We start from the raw sequence: 13,189 nt of genomic DNA on the forward strand, positions 1-13,189 counted from the left end.
CGACCAGGGCTGTGCAGGTCTGCAGAGCTCCGGGAAGCAGTGCGCTGTACAGCTATGGCTTCCCGCAGCTCGGGGAGAGAAACTGCGCTTCAACCCATGGCGGGTCCTGCATGTTACAGAGAGTTTGCAAGCCTGTGTTCTTATCGCCCTCACATGTCTGTGTACCATGGCAATGACGCCACTCTCGTGCCTGACCTATTAGATTCTTCTGTCTTTCTCCTTGCGTAGCCTGGCAGGAAGCTTATCTATTTATTAAGCTTTTCAATAAACTATTTTTCCTGTTTCCCAATACTGTAAGTCTCTGCTTTAACTTTATGTTGATTTCTTCTGTGCACTGTCAGCTTTAGTTGTTTGTCTTGTTTCCTAGACAGAAAATTACATTATTGATCTTTTTATTATAGTTGTTTTGTGATATGGTCAGGCTGGCCTTGAACTCATGATCTTTCTGCCCCAACCTCCCAAGTGCTAGAATAATAAGAAGGAACCAATATACCCAACATATATCTTTTTTTCAGTTTTTTTCCTGTTAGATATGTTTTGACCTACAAATTTCCCTTGATGAACTTTGCTCACTGCACCCCATTCATGTTGGTATTTTCATCATCCAGAAAATGTGTTGATTTCTCCTGATCTTATTTGACTTGTGTTTTACATATAATTGTGTTGTTTTCTGTTGACATGTTGGGGAGATTTTTCAGCCACTGTGAATTGCTATCTTGTTCCATGGTGGTCTGACAATATGCTGTTCATGGCTTTTATTTTTGTAAATTTGCCAAGAAGTGTCTTGTGCCCTACAACGTTGAATACTGCAGTGTCCCAACACTGCACAGGTGTTAGGCATGGCTGAGCGCTCTTTGGTTCTTGGATGGAGGTTTGTATAAATTTCTATTATGTCAACTTGATGGGCTTGTGCTGTTCAGGTCAGCTGTCTTCTGGCTGGTTTCTGTGCCACTTTGGTCTGTCAGTTACTGGATTCATGATGCCAAAGTTGCAATCGTTGCATCTGTTTATCCTCTTGATTTTTGTTTTGTTTTTCACATCATGTGTTTTGATGCCATGTGTGTGGGTGTAGACCCGTCTAGAGTTTTTATATCTTGCTGGATATCTGAATTCTTCTTATTATGTAATTGCATTCCTCTGAATTGCATTCCTGAAATGCCCACATGAAACCCCAGACCTCAGTGTGACTGCATCTACAGATGGGCTTCAGAGATAAAGTTACACGAGGTCACAAGTGGAGCTTTACTAAGGAGAACCTCAGGAAGTGGAGAAGAGGGGGAGGAAGAAGAGGAGAGGAGAAGAGAAGGGGAAAAGGGGCATGAGTGAGATCTCTGCCCATTGTGCGACTTCTCCCCACAGAAGCCCTGAGACCCAGCACGGCTCTCTCAAGTCCACTGCTGCCTGCTGTGATCAGATCAGCCAGCGCACTGCCACCATCCTCACTCTAAATCGCTGCCATTATCTGAACCAGGAGTAAGGAATATAAACTATTTTGTTTTACTTTCATTTATTCCTTCATCGGCTCATTCCTTGATTGGTGTAGATTTGAGTTTCTGGTCTAAGTCAATACTTTTCCATTTGAATAATGTCTTTACACACTTCAAGTAGAAATGTGTTGGTGATAAATTCTCTCACTTAGAAAAAAACTAACTTTATTCTTGAGGATGTATTTGTTGTTTATGGAATTTTATATCTTTCTCTCTCTCTTTCTTTCTTTCTTTCTTTCTTTCTTTCTTTCTTTCTTCTTTCTTTCTTTCTTTCTTTCTTTCTTTCTTTCTTTCTCTTTCCCTTTCATTCCTACTCTTTGAATATTTGAGCCCCTTCTTTTAGTTTGTGTGTTTTTGAGGAGACATCTGCTATCATTCTTCTACTTGTTCTATAAATTTAAAAAGTCACCCCTATTTCTGGATTTCCTTCTTGGTTTGGGTTTTCTGCTATTCCTACTTTTCCTTCTTGTCAAAGAACTTCGTAGTGTCCCCCCTCCCCCGGGCTGGGATAGTTTTGTTTGGCCACTTACACGCTTTGTTGGTACTGATTGGTATTGATGCTGCGTTTCTTCAGTATGTGCTGTGACATGTGCTGTTAACTTCTGCAGTGTTCTCAGTCATCACCACCTCCAATATTTATTTTGCTACATTCCTTCTTCTCCTTCCAGTGTTCTCACGACACGTGTGCCTAACTTCAGAATTGTTCGAGGTTCCTGAATGTTCCGTTCCACGCCACTTGATTCTGTTTTAGGTTTGTGCTTTGCCTCTGGAAGTTTCAGAGGGCCCATTTTCAGGCTCCTCGGATCTTTGACTAGCCATGTCTTATCCACCAAAAAGCCCATCAAAGACATTGGCAATTCACTGTTTCTGTGTTCTGTGTAATGCGGTGGGGAGCCCTCACATATCTAAGGAAGCCTCATTCCTTCGTGAGCCTTGTCTCTGGGCTGTGACCTTCCCTGTGTGCTCCCAGCATTTCACCCTGGTAGCTGAGTCAGAGCAGGACAGAGGGGAGAGACACCCTCCTGCGCCGGTGCCAGGATTGCCTGAAGTCTCTTCCTCTGGAGGGTTGTCCATCGTTGTGGCCCAAGATTTTTTTCCCCGGCCAGAGTCTTCGGAGAACTCTCTTAGATATTCACCTCCAACCTGGATAGATTCCTAGACATAAACTCGTGATGAAAGTTTTGCAGCCATTCTAGAACCATGTCCCTGAGAACTCTCTCGCTCTTCACAAGTCCATACAGCCTCTGGCAGCTGGGGAGAAAGGAACATTTTGCTTCTATCAGCTTAGGACGCCCACAGCTTCTGCCCACCGTGACTCTCCGCAATTACCTGTGTGCTGCTTTCCTGCTGCTGCTACAGCAGATCACCATAAACTTGTATCTTCAAACAATACAAATGTTTTTACCTGAAAGTTCTGGAAATCAGAATCCAGAAATGAGCCACACTGGGCTGGCATTCAGAATTCCTTCTGGAAGCTGTAGGACACAGGCGGCGTCCTTGTCCACCTCCTGGAGACCGCGCTTTGCTGTCTTGGAGGGCCTCTCCTCCCTCGATCGGCCAGCTCCTGCCAGCCAGTGGCCTGCCCACACGCTCCTCTCAGACACATCTGCCTCCCTCTCCCACTTTTGAGGAGTCTCCTGATTTTGTTGAATTTAACATAATCATTCTGCTCAACAATAAGTTTACCAGCAAGCATACTTTCAGCTCCTACCTTACTTCTTTCGTGCTATAACAAATTCACTCCACTGGCTTCTGGGCTTCTCTGGGGAACCATTGTCTTCCTACCTCATTGCCCATGCCGTTGCTGGCATTGGTTCTCTCAAGGTCTAAGAAAGGTGTTTTCAGTTTGTTCAGATGTTTTCTAAATGGAAGGACAGATGATTATTCTAAGTGTTTTCCACATGAGGCTAGTGTCAGAAGTAGTCAGTGAGGTTTTTCATACATCACCCATAGTTCTCAAACAGCACTGACCGAGTTTGCCTCTGGCATTGGTGAGTTTTTTCATACATCACCCATAGTTCTCAAACAGCATTGACCTAGTTTGCCTCTGGCATTGGAAACATTGTTAAGAGAAAAGAGAGAAGGGTGGTAGTTTCTTCATTAAAACATTTTGATTTAGACTAGAAGAATTTAGGATAAAAGTCAGAATGTAATAGAATTACATTTCACTGATGTGTGCAAGTAATCCTTTGAAAGTCAGTCAGAGGATGATTGTAATTGATGTCAAAAAAGACTATGACAAAGTTATAATCTGAAAAGCATCCTACTATACTTTGATGTTTCTTTTTAAAGAACATTTTGTACTTCAAACCAAAACCTATTTAATCTAACCCTATTTAATTTAATCTAATTCAGACCTAATTAATTAGGTGTGTCTTGAAAAGTAAAAGTAAACAAAACAAAACCCAATATCATGTAATTTTAAGAAAATTAAAATGTATGTGTATCATTTAAGCTACTTTCTTTCCATAGTCAAGAAATTTGTGTAAAGTGTAACTCCAAAAGATTTAACAGTACCCTGCCTGGGATTTTTAACAAATTTGGGAAATTGTCCACACCTTTTAGCTTCCTACTCATTGCTGTTGAAATGCGGATAGCAGAGGAGACAATTACAAAATAAGATACAGGTGTCTTTGGAGATTAAACAAAATTTTATCCCAATAGATATGTACCTTGTAAATCACCGGGATCTATAATGCTATGGCAATCATGAAAACTCTTTCTTAAATCTTTTGAATAAATGTTGATTACATTTCAGTTTCTTCTGCCAAAAGCTCAAAGTCTGTTCCTTTTTGCCAGTTAAAATTCTAACCGCAAACTTGAACATGGATTTAGGAAATGTGATAAACTATGGAACATTTGAATGCATTTTTCCATGCTATTATTTTGTGTATTAAGTTTGGCTTGCAGACATGTTTTCTTTGGGCCATGTCTTTTCTTTTTAATGACTTATTTTCCAACATTTAAATATCAGAATATTTAAAAATTTGTATTTTAAAATATTTTTATTAGGGTTGGAGAGTGGCTTAGTGGCTAAGGTGTTTGCTTGCAAAGCCTAATGACCTGAGTTTGATTGCCCAGTACCCACATAAAGTCAAATGCAGAGTGACACATGCATCTGAGGTTCATTTGCAGCAGCTGGAGGCCCTGGCATGCCCTTTCTGTTTATCTCCCAATCTTTCTTCTTTCTTATTTCTCTCTATCAGCAAATTAAATAAATAAATAAAATGAAAAATTGTACTGGGAACATATCTACTTCCATTCAGGAACAGAATTGTGACTTTAAGAGGAATGCCTTGTTCATGAGGGAGGGTGTCAGAGTCTCTCCTACTCCTGGATATGTTGTCCCCCCCCCCCCCGCTCTGCCTGAGTGCCCAGTGTCCTTGTACGCATTTGTGTTCAACATCCCTGACACTCGTCTGCTGCTCTAGACTCTCTGTCAGACATCCAGAAGCCTCGCAGGACAGAACAGTGTAGGGGTGAGGCTCCATGGAAGACCTGCCTGTAGGAACACCATTGCTCACAGACTTGGATCTGTCAGTCAAAGTTTGGAATCAGCAGTGCACTCTAACATTCATAACTACATTTGAAAGGAAGTCTTGCAACTGGATAGCATTGGATTATTTTGTGTGTGCGCTCCAAAAAAGGTAACTTTTTTAAAAACCCAAGAAAGATTCTTTGGGCTGAAGAAACATAAGAAACACTCAAAGCCATATGTCTTACAACCCAATCTGAGTATTAAGGTAAGATGCCAGGAGGGACAATTAAAAACCAGGAAGGCTGGGCACAGTGGGCTTTTCTTTCTAGTACATTCTTATATTTTTTCACTTTTTCCTTTCTTTCAATTACTGTGCACCCTTTCCTTTTCTGACTAAATCTTCACATTGCCACACAATGACCATGGTATTCATCAGCCGCAGTGGAATGATTCTCTGAGTAAAGGCCATGGCTAGACTTTACTGTCCTTCAGCACTGACCACAGGAAGTCATGAGACAATGGAAAGCCTTGACCAGAGGGTCCTGGGTGGGCAGCTTGTGGTCAGTCCCAGTTAGTGCCCAGCAGTGAGGTTGTGTCAGCATGCTCATGGCGACCTCCCTCACCCAGCGTCACTGGGAGAGCCACTGCTAACATCTCTAGGACACTTGCTCTCTCCCAGACAATCTCCTAACTCTTCTCGACATGAGTATTTAATCCCAAGTGCAATCTATGTGGCAATCACTCTTATGACCATAATAAAGAGATGAGGACCGTAGATGTGTGTGTGTGTGTGTGTGTGTGTGTGTGTGTGTGTGTGTGTGCATGTGCACACACTCGCTCAGCAGGCACTTGACTTGACTTCAAGGGCACCTTCTGTTCCCAGTAGCTGAGGGTGGGACAAGTAATCACAGACTAGTCTAGAACAAACTGCTCCTCTTTGGGCTTGCAAACTAGATTTCCAGAGAATTACAGGGTAGTCCCTTCATTGAGAAGTTAATAAAACAGGTTTGCAGTTTGCTTTGTTTGCACAGTTGGGCATTTCTCTAAATGTCTTACAGGTGGGTCCTGTTGGCATTTGAGACAGGACAAATCCTGACGAGTTTTCATTCCTAATCCCTTTCCTATGCTACCAGAACCCATGCATCTCATCCGTATTTTCTCTCTTCCTGTTTTTAAACTCTGCTCTTGTAGTCTCACAAGTCTCCACACCCATGGCCCCACCCGGAAGGTGCTGTCTGACCTTCGATGTTAGACCACATGTGAGCACACGACCTGAGCAGTTTTAGTAGTGACTAAAGAAAGGGTGTTTATGGCTCATTCTAGAGCCCATGAGTGGTCACAGGTTTTATCAGACTTGTTGCTTAAAGTCCACGCACTGACCCTGAGTGACTGGAAAAATATAGGTCCCACCTCACTTGAAACGGAACCCTATGCAGATGTAAGGATTGCATGTCAGGCAATGCAGGCACACTACAGACTCCGGGGGCTGGGGAATTAGTAATGGGACGTAAGTCAGAGAAGCTTGGGCAGGATCAAGCTGAGAAGACATTACTCAGCTCTCTTGAGATCATGTTTCCTTGGAGTGGAGCTGTGACTCCATTTGTCCATGCCAGTTTATGTATTGGATAAATGAGAGCCACACACCCAAGATTACCTCCCACTGAATGGTCTCAATGGTTATTTGTCTCTCCTTTCCTTCTTCCCTTCTTCCTTCCCTCATTCTACCCATCCTGCCCTCCCTCCCTTTCTTTTTTCCTCCCTCGCTTTCTCTATTTTTTCCTCCCTCCCTTCTTCCTTCCTTCCTTCTCTCCAAACTCCTTTCTATTTCTTCATATAAGTACTTATTGAGTCGACCATATGCCAGCTAATTTTTATGTCAGGGGCTGAATAAAATAATCATATTTTCTACCTCTGAAGAGTTCATGTACTAGAAGCCAATGCAGACAGTAAACAGCAGTCCTCTTGGGCCATCCATCATCATCACATGCCTAATGTATTCTTTAGACATCAAACCAGGCCTGACCAAAGTCCCTCCACCAGAATAAACTGCCTTCTGGACTGTACAAACTTAGCACATCAATCTTACACTAGCGCATCTCCCTCCTAAATCTCTGTGTATCTTTATTTCTTTGTGGATGAGTTATACCTTTTGCCTTATTCTCAAGATGAAAAAGCCAAAACAAAAAAAATTAAATATTCCTATCTTAATGTTCTTTGATCCTTACCCCTTCTTTTCCTTATCCTGACATTCTTCAGAAGAGAATGAGTCAATGATATATACCTTCATGTAGAGCTGCATCACTATTGTAGCTCTCAGGGGCACACCTCTGTAACAGCTTTTGGGGGCACAATTGCTTTCCTTGATAATTGGAGAAGATGAATGATGGTAGCCTTCTCTACTGAAGTACTGTGGAAAGCAAGGCTGTACATAAACTAACTGCTGGACAGACACCTGTCCACATGTATGCCTTCTTTATGTCTGTAAGACAGCCTTCATTCAGTGGCTCTAATTAGAAGTAAAGAGCACCTCATGCCTTACAGAAATGCTCAAGGACAACACAGGAGGAAGTTGTGTCTGTGGAGGACTCCCAGGCTTCATTGCTTAATTATAGCAGCTGGCCAGCAATTTTTATTAGCACATTGTCAACTTCCAACAAAAGAAGTCACATGGCATCAAGGCTGGCTTTTAAAGGAAAAGACAGACAGCTGGCACAATGTTAGCCATGTCTCACCAAGGGAACATTAAGGAAGGAAAAGGGTTCAAGGCAATCTTAAAAAGAAAGTGTCTTCCATTGTTAAAGTTAGGGCCTAACATACCTGACAATTTAAGACCTCTTTAAGTGTATACTGCATAGGGCAAATTAATTGTGTTGAAAGAGGAAGAATCTCTCAATGTGCTCATTAAGCATGTCCCTATTATTAGAATGTTTGTGTTTTATGCCCTGTGTACGATGGAGGGCAGAGACTGAAAACTTTCTTTTTCTATAAACGATTAGAAGTTTGTGTGTGAGATATGTTTGTGTATGTTTAAGTCAGACTAAAAAGTGTTCAACCATGTATTAATGTGAACCCAGGCTCTAAAAATAAACTGCGTGTCTTTTACTCACAATTCTGGCTTCATTGAGTGTCTATTTTACTTGGATTTTCCATGCCCAGAAAAAAGAAAAAGAGGTGTGGTTTTTACAGCAAGCACTTTTGAAAAATCTATTTGATGATTTTGCAAGAGCTGTAAAGTGCCCCAGAATTACTCATGTATTGCTGGCTTCAGAGGAGCCAGAATGATCCTGTGATTGTTTTTTAACTCCCTACAGATGTTGGAAAATTACAAGTCTAGAGCTTTGTAAAAATAAAATATCACTCTGCCTATGGCTGGCTCCTGTCTCTATTTTAATGAATGGGATTCTTTAAAACCTCAAAATGGTATATGCTTGGCCTCTTTAGGCAACAATTAAAATTCACATAGGTTGTGCAAAGCTACAGACATTGAAACTGAATTGCTGCATTCCACTTCTTTGATTGCACCCCTTTTAAAGCTTACATCTTATTGAAAAAAATGTATAATTTTATAAGTTTATTTATTTTTTTTTTTGAGGATGATTTTGGTGGTGGTGAGGAGAAAGGGCCAATGTTCCTACTTTCTACACAGAGAAACGATTTGTTTCTTCGGTGGCAAATTAAGTGGGAAGAGAAAAGGGCTGGGCTATGTGTCCCCTGACCCCTGTTCTCAGCTCCACCCTTTTCAACAGCCAGCTTCTTACCAAGGGCTCTTGGTGTGTGTGGCGGGGGTGGGGGGTGTGGTGGAGAAAATGATGCAGTTGTAGAACATTTTTAAAATTGTTACCTGATGCCCCAGATTTTACGATAAAGGCCTTGGGAAGTTTATATGAAGGAGGGAGAATTGAGTTTTCTGTCTTAGAGAGAATAAAAGTGAGGGGTAGGGAGCAATGGGATGAAATTTTACTCTGGCTTGCTGCTGATTATGAAGGCATACTTCTGAAGAGACTGGGCTGACAAGCCAGGCTGTACCTGGCAGCCAAGGAACTCTGCTGGTTTTGGAAACATGGGTGGATCTGATAGCGAAATTTATACCAAAGCGAGGGTATTCACCTGGTAGTCCTAGACCCAGAAAGCTAAGCCTCCTTTCTTCATCTAAACCACCGAGCTACCATCAAGAATTTTTCTTTTTATTAGAAACCAGCAAAACCAATTCAAAGCTTTCTTTCAAATAATTTTAATTAGTATATATTCCTTGTGAAAATGGTGGATTTCATTATGACATTTTCATTCATGTATGTTGAACCCTATTCATTACTCATTAGTCACTCTTGTCCCAGCTTCTCCCTCACCCTGGCCCCTTCCTTTACTCACATGGTTTCCCTCCTCCTTTCATGTTTTATGTGTCCAAAAGGCATTTTCTAAAAGTATTATTGGATAGTAATAAAGTTTTCAGAGAAGTTGGAACTCTGGGCTCAGAAAACAGGCCGGAAGTAAGGAAGGCTGAGCATCAGGAGCACAGCCAAAACTATGACACAGAAGACTCTGAGATGAACAGTGCAGCCACAGCTGCAGGACGCCAGATATTCCCCCAGCCAGGATGTGGCACAGCCTGTCATTGCCGAGGCTGCCAGTGCTGATGCTGGGGCTGTTCTCACAGCAGAGCCCCTGTCCCTGTCTGCTCCAGGGGGATCTAGCAATGTAAAGGCTACGTGTCCTTAACTTGCCAGCAGCTAAACCTCCCAAAGCAAGCGCTGTTACTGATGTGTGTGAACTTTGACTAATGGGTAATTCTTCATCACATTTCTTCCTAAAGAGAAGGGAGCATACCTCATAGGCAGCCAACATTACCAGAGATAATAGCCTGACAAATCTTGTCCATTGCAGAAGGGGAAAGGCTTATTTTATTATTTTAGTTAAGTATTTTGAGGCAGGGGCTAACCTGGAATTCACTCTGTAGCCCAGGTTGACTTTGAACTCAACTCACAGTGATCCTCCTACTTCATTCCTGCCTTATGCTGGGATGAAAGGTGTGAACCACCCAGCATGGCTTGGAAAAGTTACTTTTAAAGAACCTTTGGGTAATAATGGTAAATAATGAGAAGGGAAGCCCAGTGAGCATACAGCAAGTTGTGCAAACCCCTTTTGTTTCTCAGTTCCTGCTTCAGTATTACAATGATGGGGTTGGACAAAGCGATCTTAATGTCCCTTCCTGCTGAGAGATTGCCAGTTCAAAGAAAGAGTGTGGTGGTCATATGTGACCTTGTCAAACAGATTCCAGTGAGAATGAGCCACAAGGGTTGGACAAAGTGATCTCAATGCCCCTTCTTTTTTATATTGTTTTCATTATTTATTTGTTTGTTTGTTTTTCTGAGGTAGGGTCTCATTCTAGCCCAGGCTAACCTGAAATTCACTATGTAGTCTCAGGCTAGCCTCAAACTCATGGTGATCCTCCTACCTCAGCCTCCCAAGTGCTGGGATTAAAAAATGTCCCATCTTGATATGAGATCAGGAATTCAGACAGGGGAGCATAGTGGTTATATGTGACCTTGTTGATCAGTTCCAGTGAGAAGAACAAGCCATGGGGTTGGAAGCAGATTTGTGCCTCCAAATGGAAGCAGAGACTGGAAGCCAAGGTTGCCTTAGCACCTCCTGCTTTCACAGACAAGTGGAAAAGATTTTTAAAATCCATCTCAAGGCTTAAAATATTTCTGTCAAAATCTAGACTGTGGGAACCCCTCCTCTGGAAGGACCACTGAAGCGGCTGTCTGCGTCTGCGGTCGTAGCGTGCCCTGGAGGAGCCCTGGGAGTGTAAACAAGGGCACTCGGCAGACCTGCAGCATGTTTTATTTTATTTTATTTATTTATTTATTTATTTATTTATTTATTTATTTATTTTTTGTTATCAGGCATCAAGACCCTTATTCATGCCATTTTCATTCACTCTCTGACATGTCAAGCTGGTTTCTGGGGCCTACCCTGCTAGCTACTTCCTATAATTCAGACTTTTTACTTTGACTCCCAAGAAGATATAGATGTGAGAAAAATTATTTTCATTCAGAAATCATTTCATATTATCTGAGAGGCTAGTTATGGCACAATATTTAAAGAGTTCTATTTCCCTGTCTCTGTAAATTTTTATTGTCTACTATATCAATCTTGTGACACAAGAAAACCAGAGTTACAGAGTGCTGTTATTTCATGGAAAGGTCATAACTTCGGACAGGTATGGTGGTTCTGGCCTGTACTCCTAGCACGTGGGGTGGCCCAGGTAGAGGAACCATTTATCCAAGGTTAAGGCCAATCTGGGATATATACTAGGATTCAATCTCAAAGAATCAAAAAGGAACAAGAAGGGAGAAAGGAAGGAAAGAAGAAAGGAAGGGATGAAAGAAAGAAAAAGAAGGAAAGTAGGAAAGGAGGGAGAGAGGAAAGAACAAAGAAATGATATTTAGAAGATCTCCCAGCCTAGAGGTAACTTTAAAGTCTTTCTTACTATAGACAACACAAAGAGAAAATTAAGCCATGCTTTAGTGACAATATTTACTATGTGATTCTTTAGAAAGATAACCAACCCCACAGTCACTAAGGGTCCTTCATCATTACAGAGTAAGTAGAGCATTCACATCTCCAACATATTTACAAAGCTGACCTCTGGACACTAACGCAGTGTGTATAGTCATTGAGAAATGGTCTACTGAGGCAACTATCCATGCAGGAAGTCGTTATCATGACAATATATTTTACTGGCATCATTTACCCAAATACAAAATTTATAAACAGGAACAGTTCATACTCAGCAGCTGTTGCTGCTTATTCAAAGACAGTGCTAGTATATGAATAATCAGTTTGATAGTACTGTGTAGAAAAATGTTCTTAGTGGCAGTTATTAGAAAGAAGCATAAATGGTCAGCAATGCTTATTAATTTTTGAAACTAAACACCTTCAATCATATTTTAGTGAAAAGTACTTAGTGATCATTCATCATAGGGAAGGAATTAAGAACTATGACAATTACTTAATGAGCAGTTTATACTTAGACATTGTAGTTAAAAATCCATTAAATGTTTACAGCCAAAGAAATGAACCAGCCAGCAGCCTAAACTCAATGCAATTGAACTTTGGTTCTAACATTTCATATACCTGTCAAGTTGTTCATAATGTTGTGTTCCATATTTTAATCTTTCTGTTTATCTCTGGATTTCAGAGTAGATCAGCCAATTATTGATGTGAATCTCTGAGGCTTGAACCTTTATTATGAAGATCAATATTTATTTAATGACTATTAAAGGATAAAACTTTCATCTGGTTTTGGTACAGTGCATACCTGGTCCTTTCAAAAATATAAAATAAATCCAGCTGAGACTCAAGCAGTTCACATGGGTGAAGGTTCAACAGGATTTTGGTTCTTTTACAGGTGAAGGCAGTGATGCAGGATTTTGAGGCTTAGGAGGAGCCCTCCAGAATTTATGAACCTGACGCTTTGGGTTCTGTCCTACCTTTAATAAAGAATTAATAAAAATGGACTCAAGAAGGATAAAGTATGAATCATTAAGTTTATTTAAGGAGAAATCACAAATTGTGGGGTTTAATTAAGGGAGAGTTGGGCCTAGGAAGAGGGGCTAGGAAAGAATCATAAACATGTGGGAAGTAGGAAGCTTGCTCTCACATGAAGAACACTGCGCACCTTGCAAGGTTCACGTGAGTGAAACAGGATTTCTAGAGGAGTACTGGAGTGCAGTAGCAAGCACGTGGAGGACAGACCGTGAATGGAGCGGTAGGGAGGCTGAGGGGACATGTGGCATCCACAGTGTGCTCTCCTGAGGAGGGAGACTATCCGAGTAGAGACCAAGAAATTGGGAGGAGAGACGGGTAATAATGAGGGTTACATTGGTGACTGCCCCAAGTTTAAGGAAACTATACAGGTACCAGGCTGGGGGTTACTGAGAACACCCACATGGCAGATCAGAGGCCAGGGGACAATTACACAAGTAATCAAGGTGAGAAATTAACCCAAGCTATAAAGCAATGGCAAGCCGAAAAGTTTAGATCAAGAAACAGTGCTGTGCTTTCCCACCCCCAGCAAGGTGAGGGTGGAGGCCAGACCCATGTGTGTCCAAGCAGCTTAGGAAAGAGCTGGACAGACTCAAAGACATACCTACCAAGGGTCGAGGTGCAAGAGAGAGGGAGGAGCTGGAGGGCAACAGCCTTTATAGCCTCAGATTCAGGT

Source organism: Jaculus jaculus, chromosome 12, assembly GCF_020740685.1.
Source record: "Jaculus jaculus isolate mJacJac1 chromosome 12, mJacJac1.mat.Y.cur, whole genome shotgun sequence".
NCBI lineage: Eukaryota > Metazoa > Chordata > Mammalia > Rodentia > Dipodidae > Jaculus > Jaculus jaculus.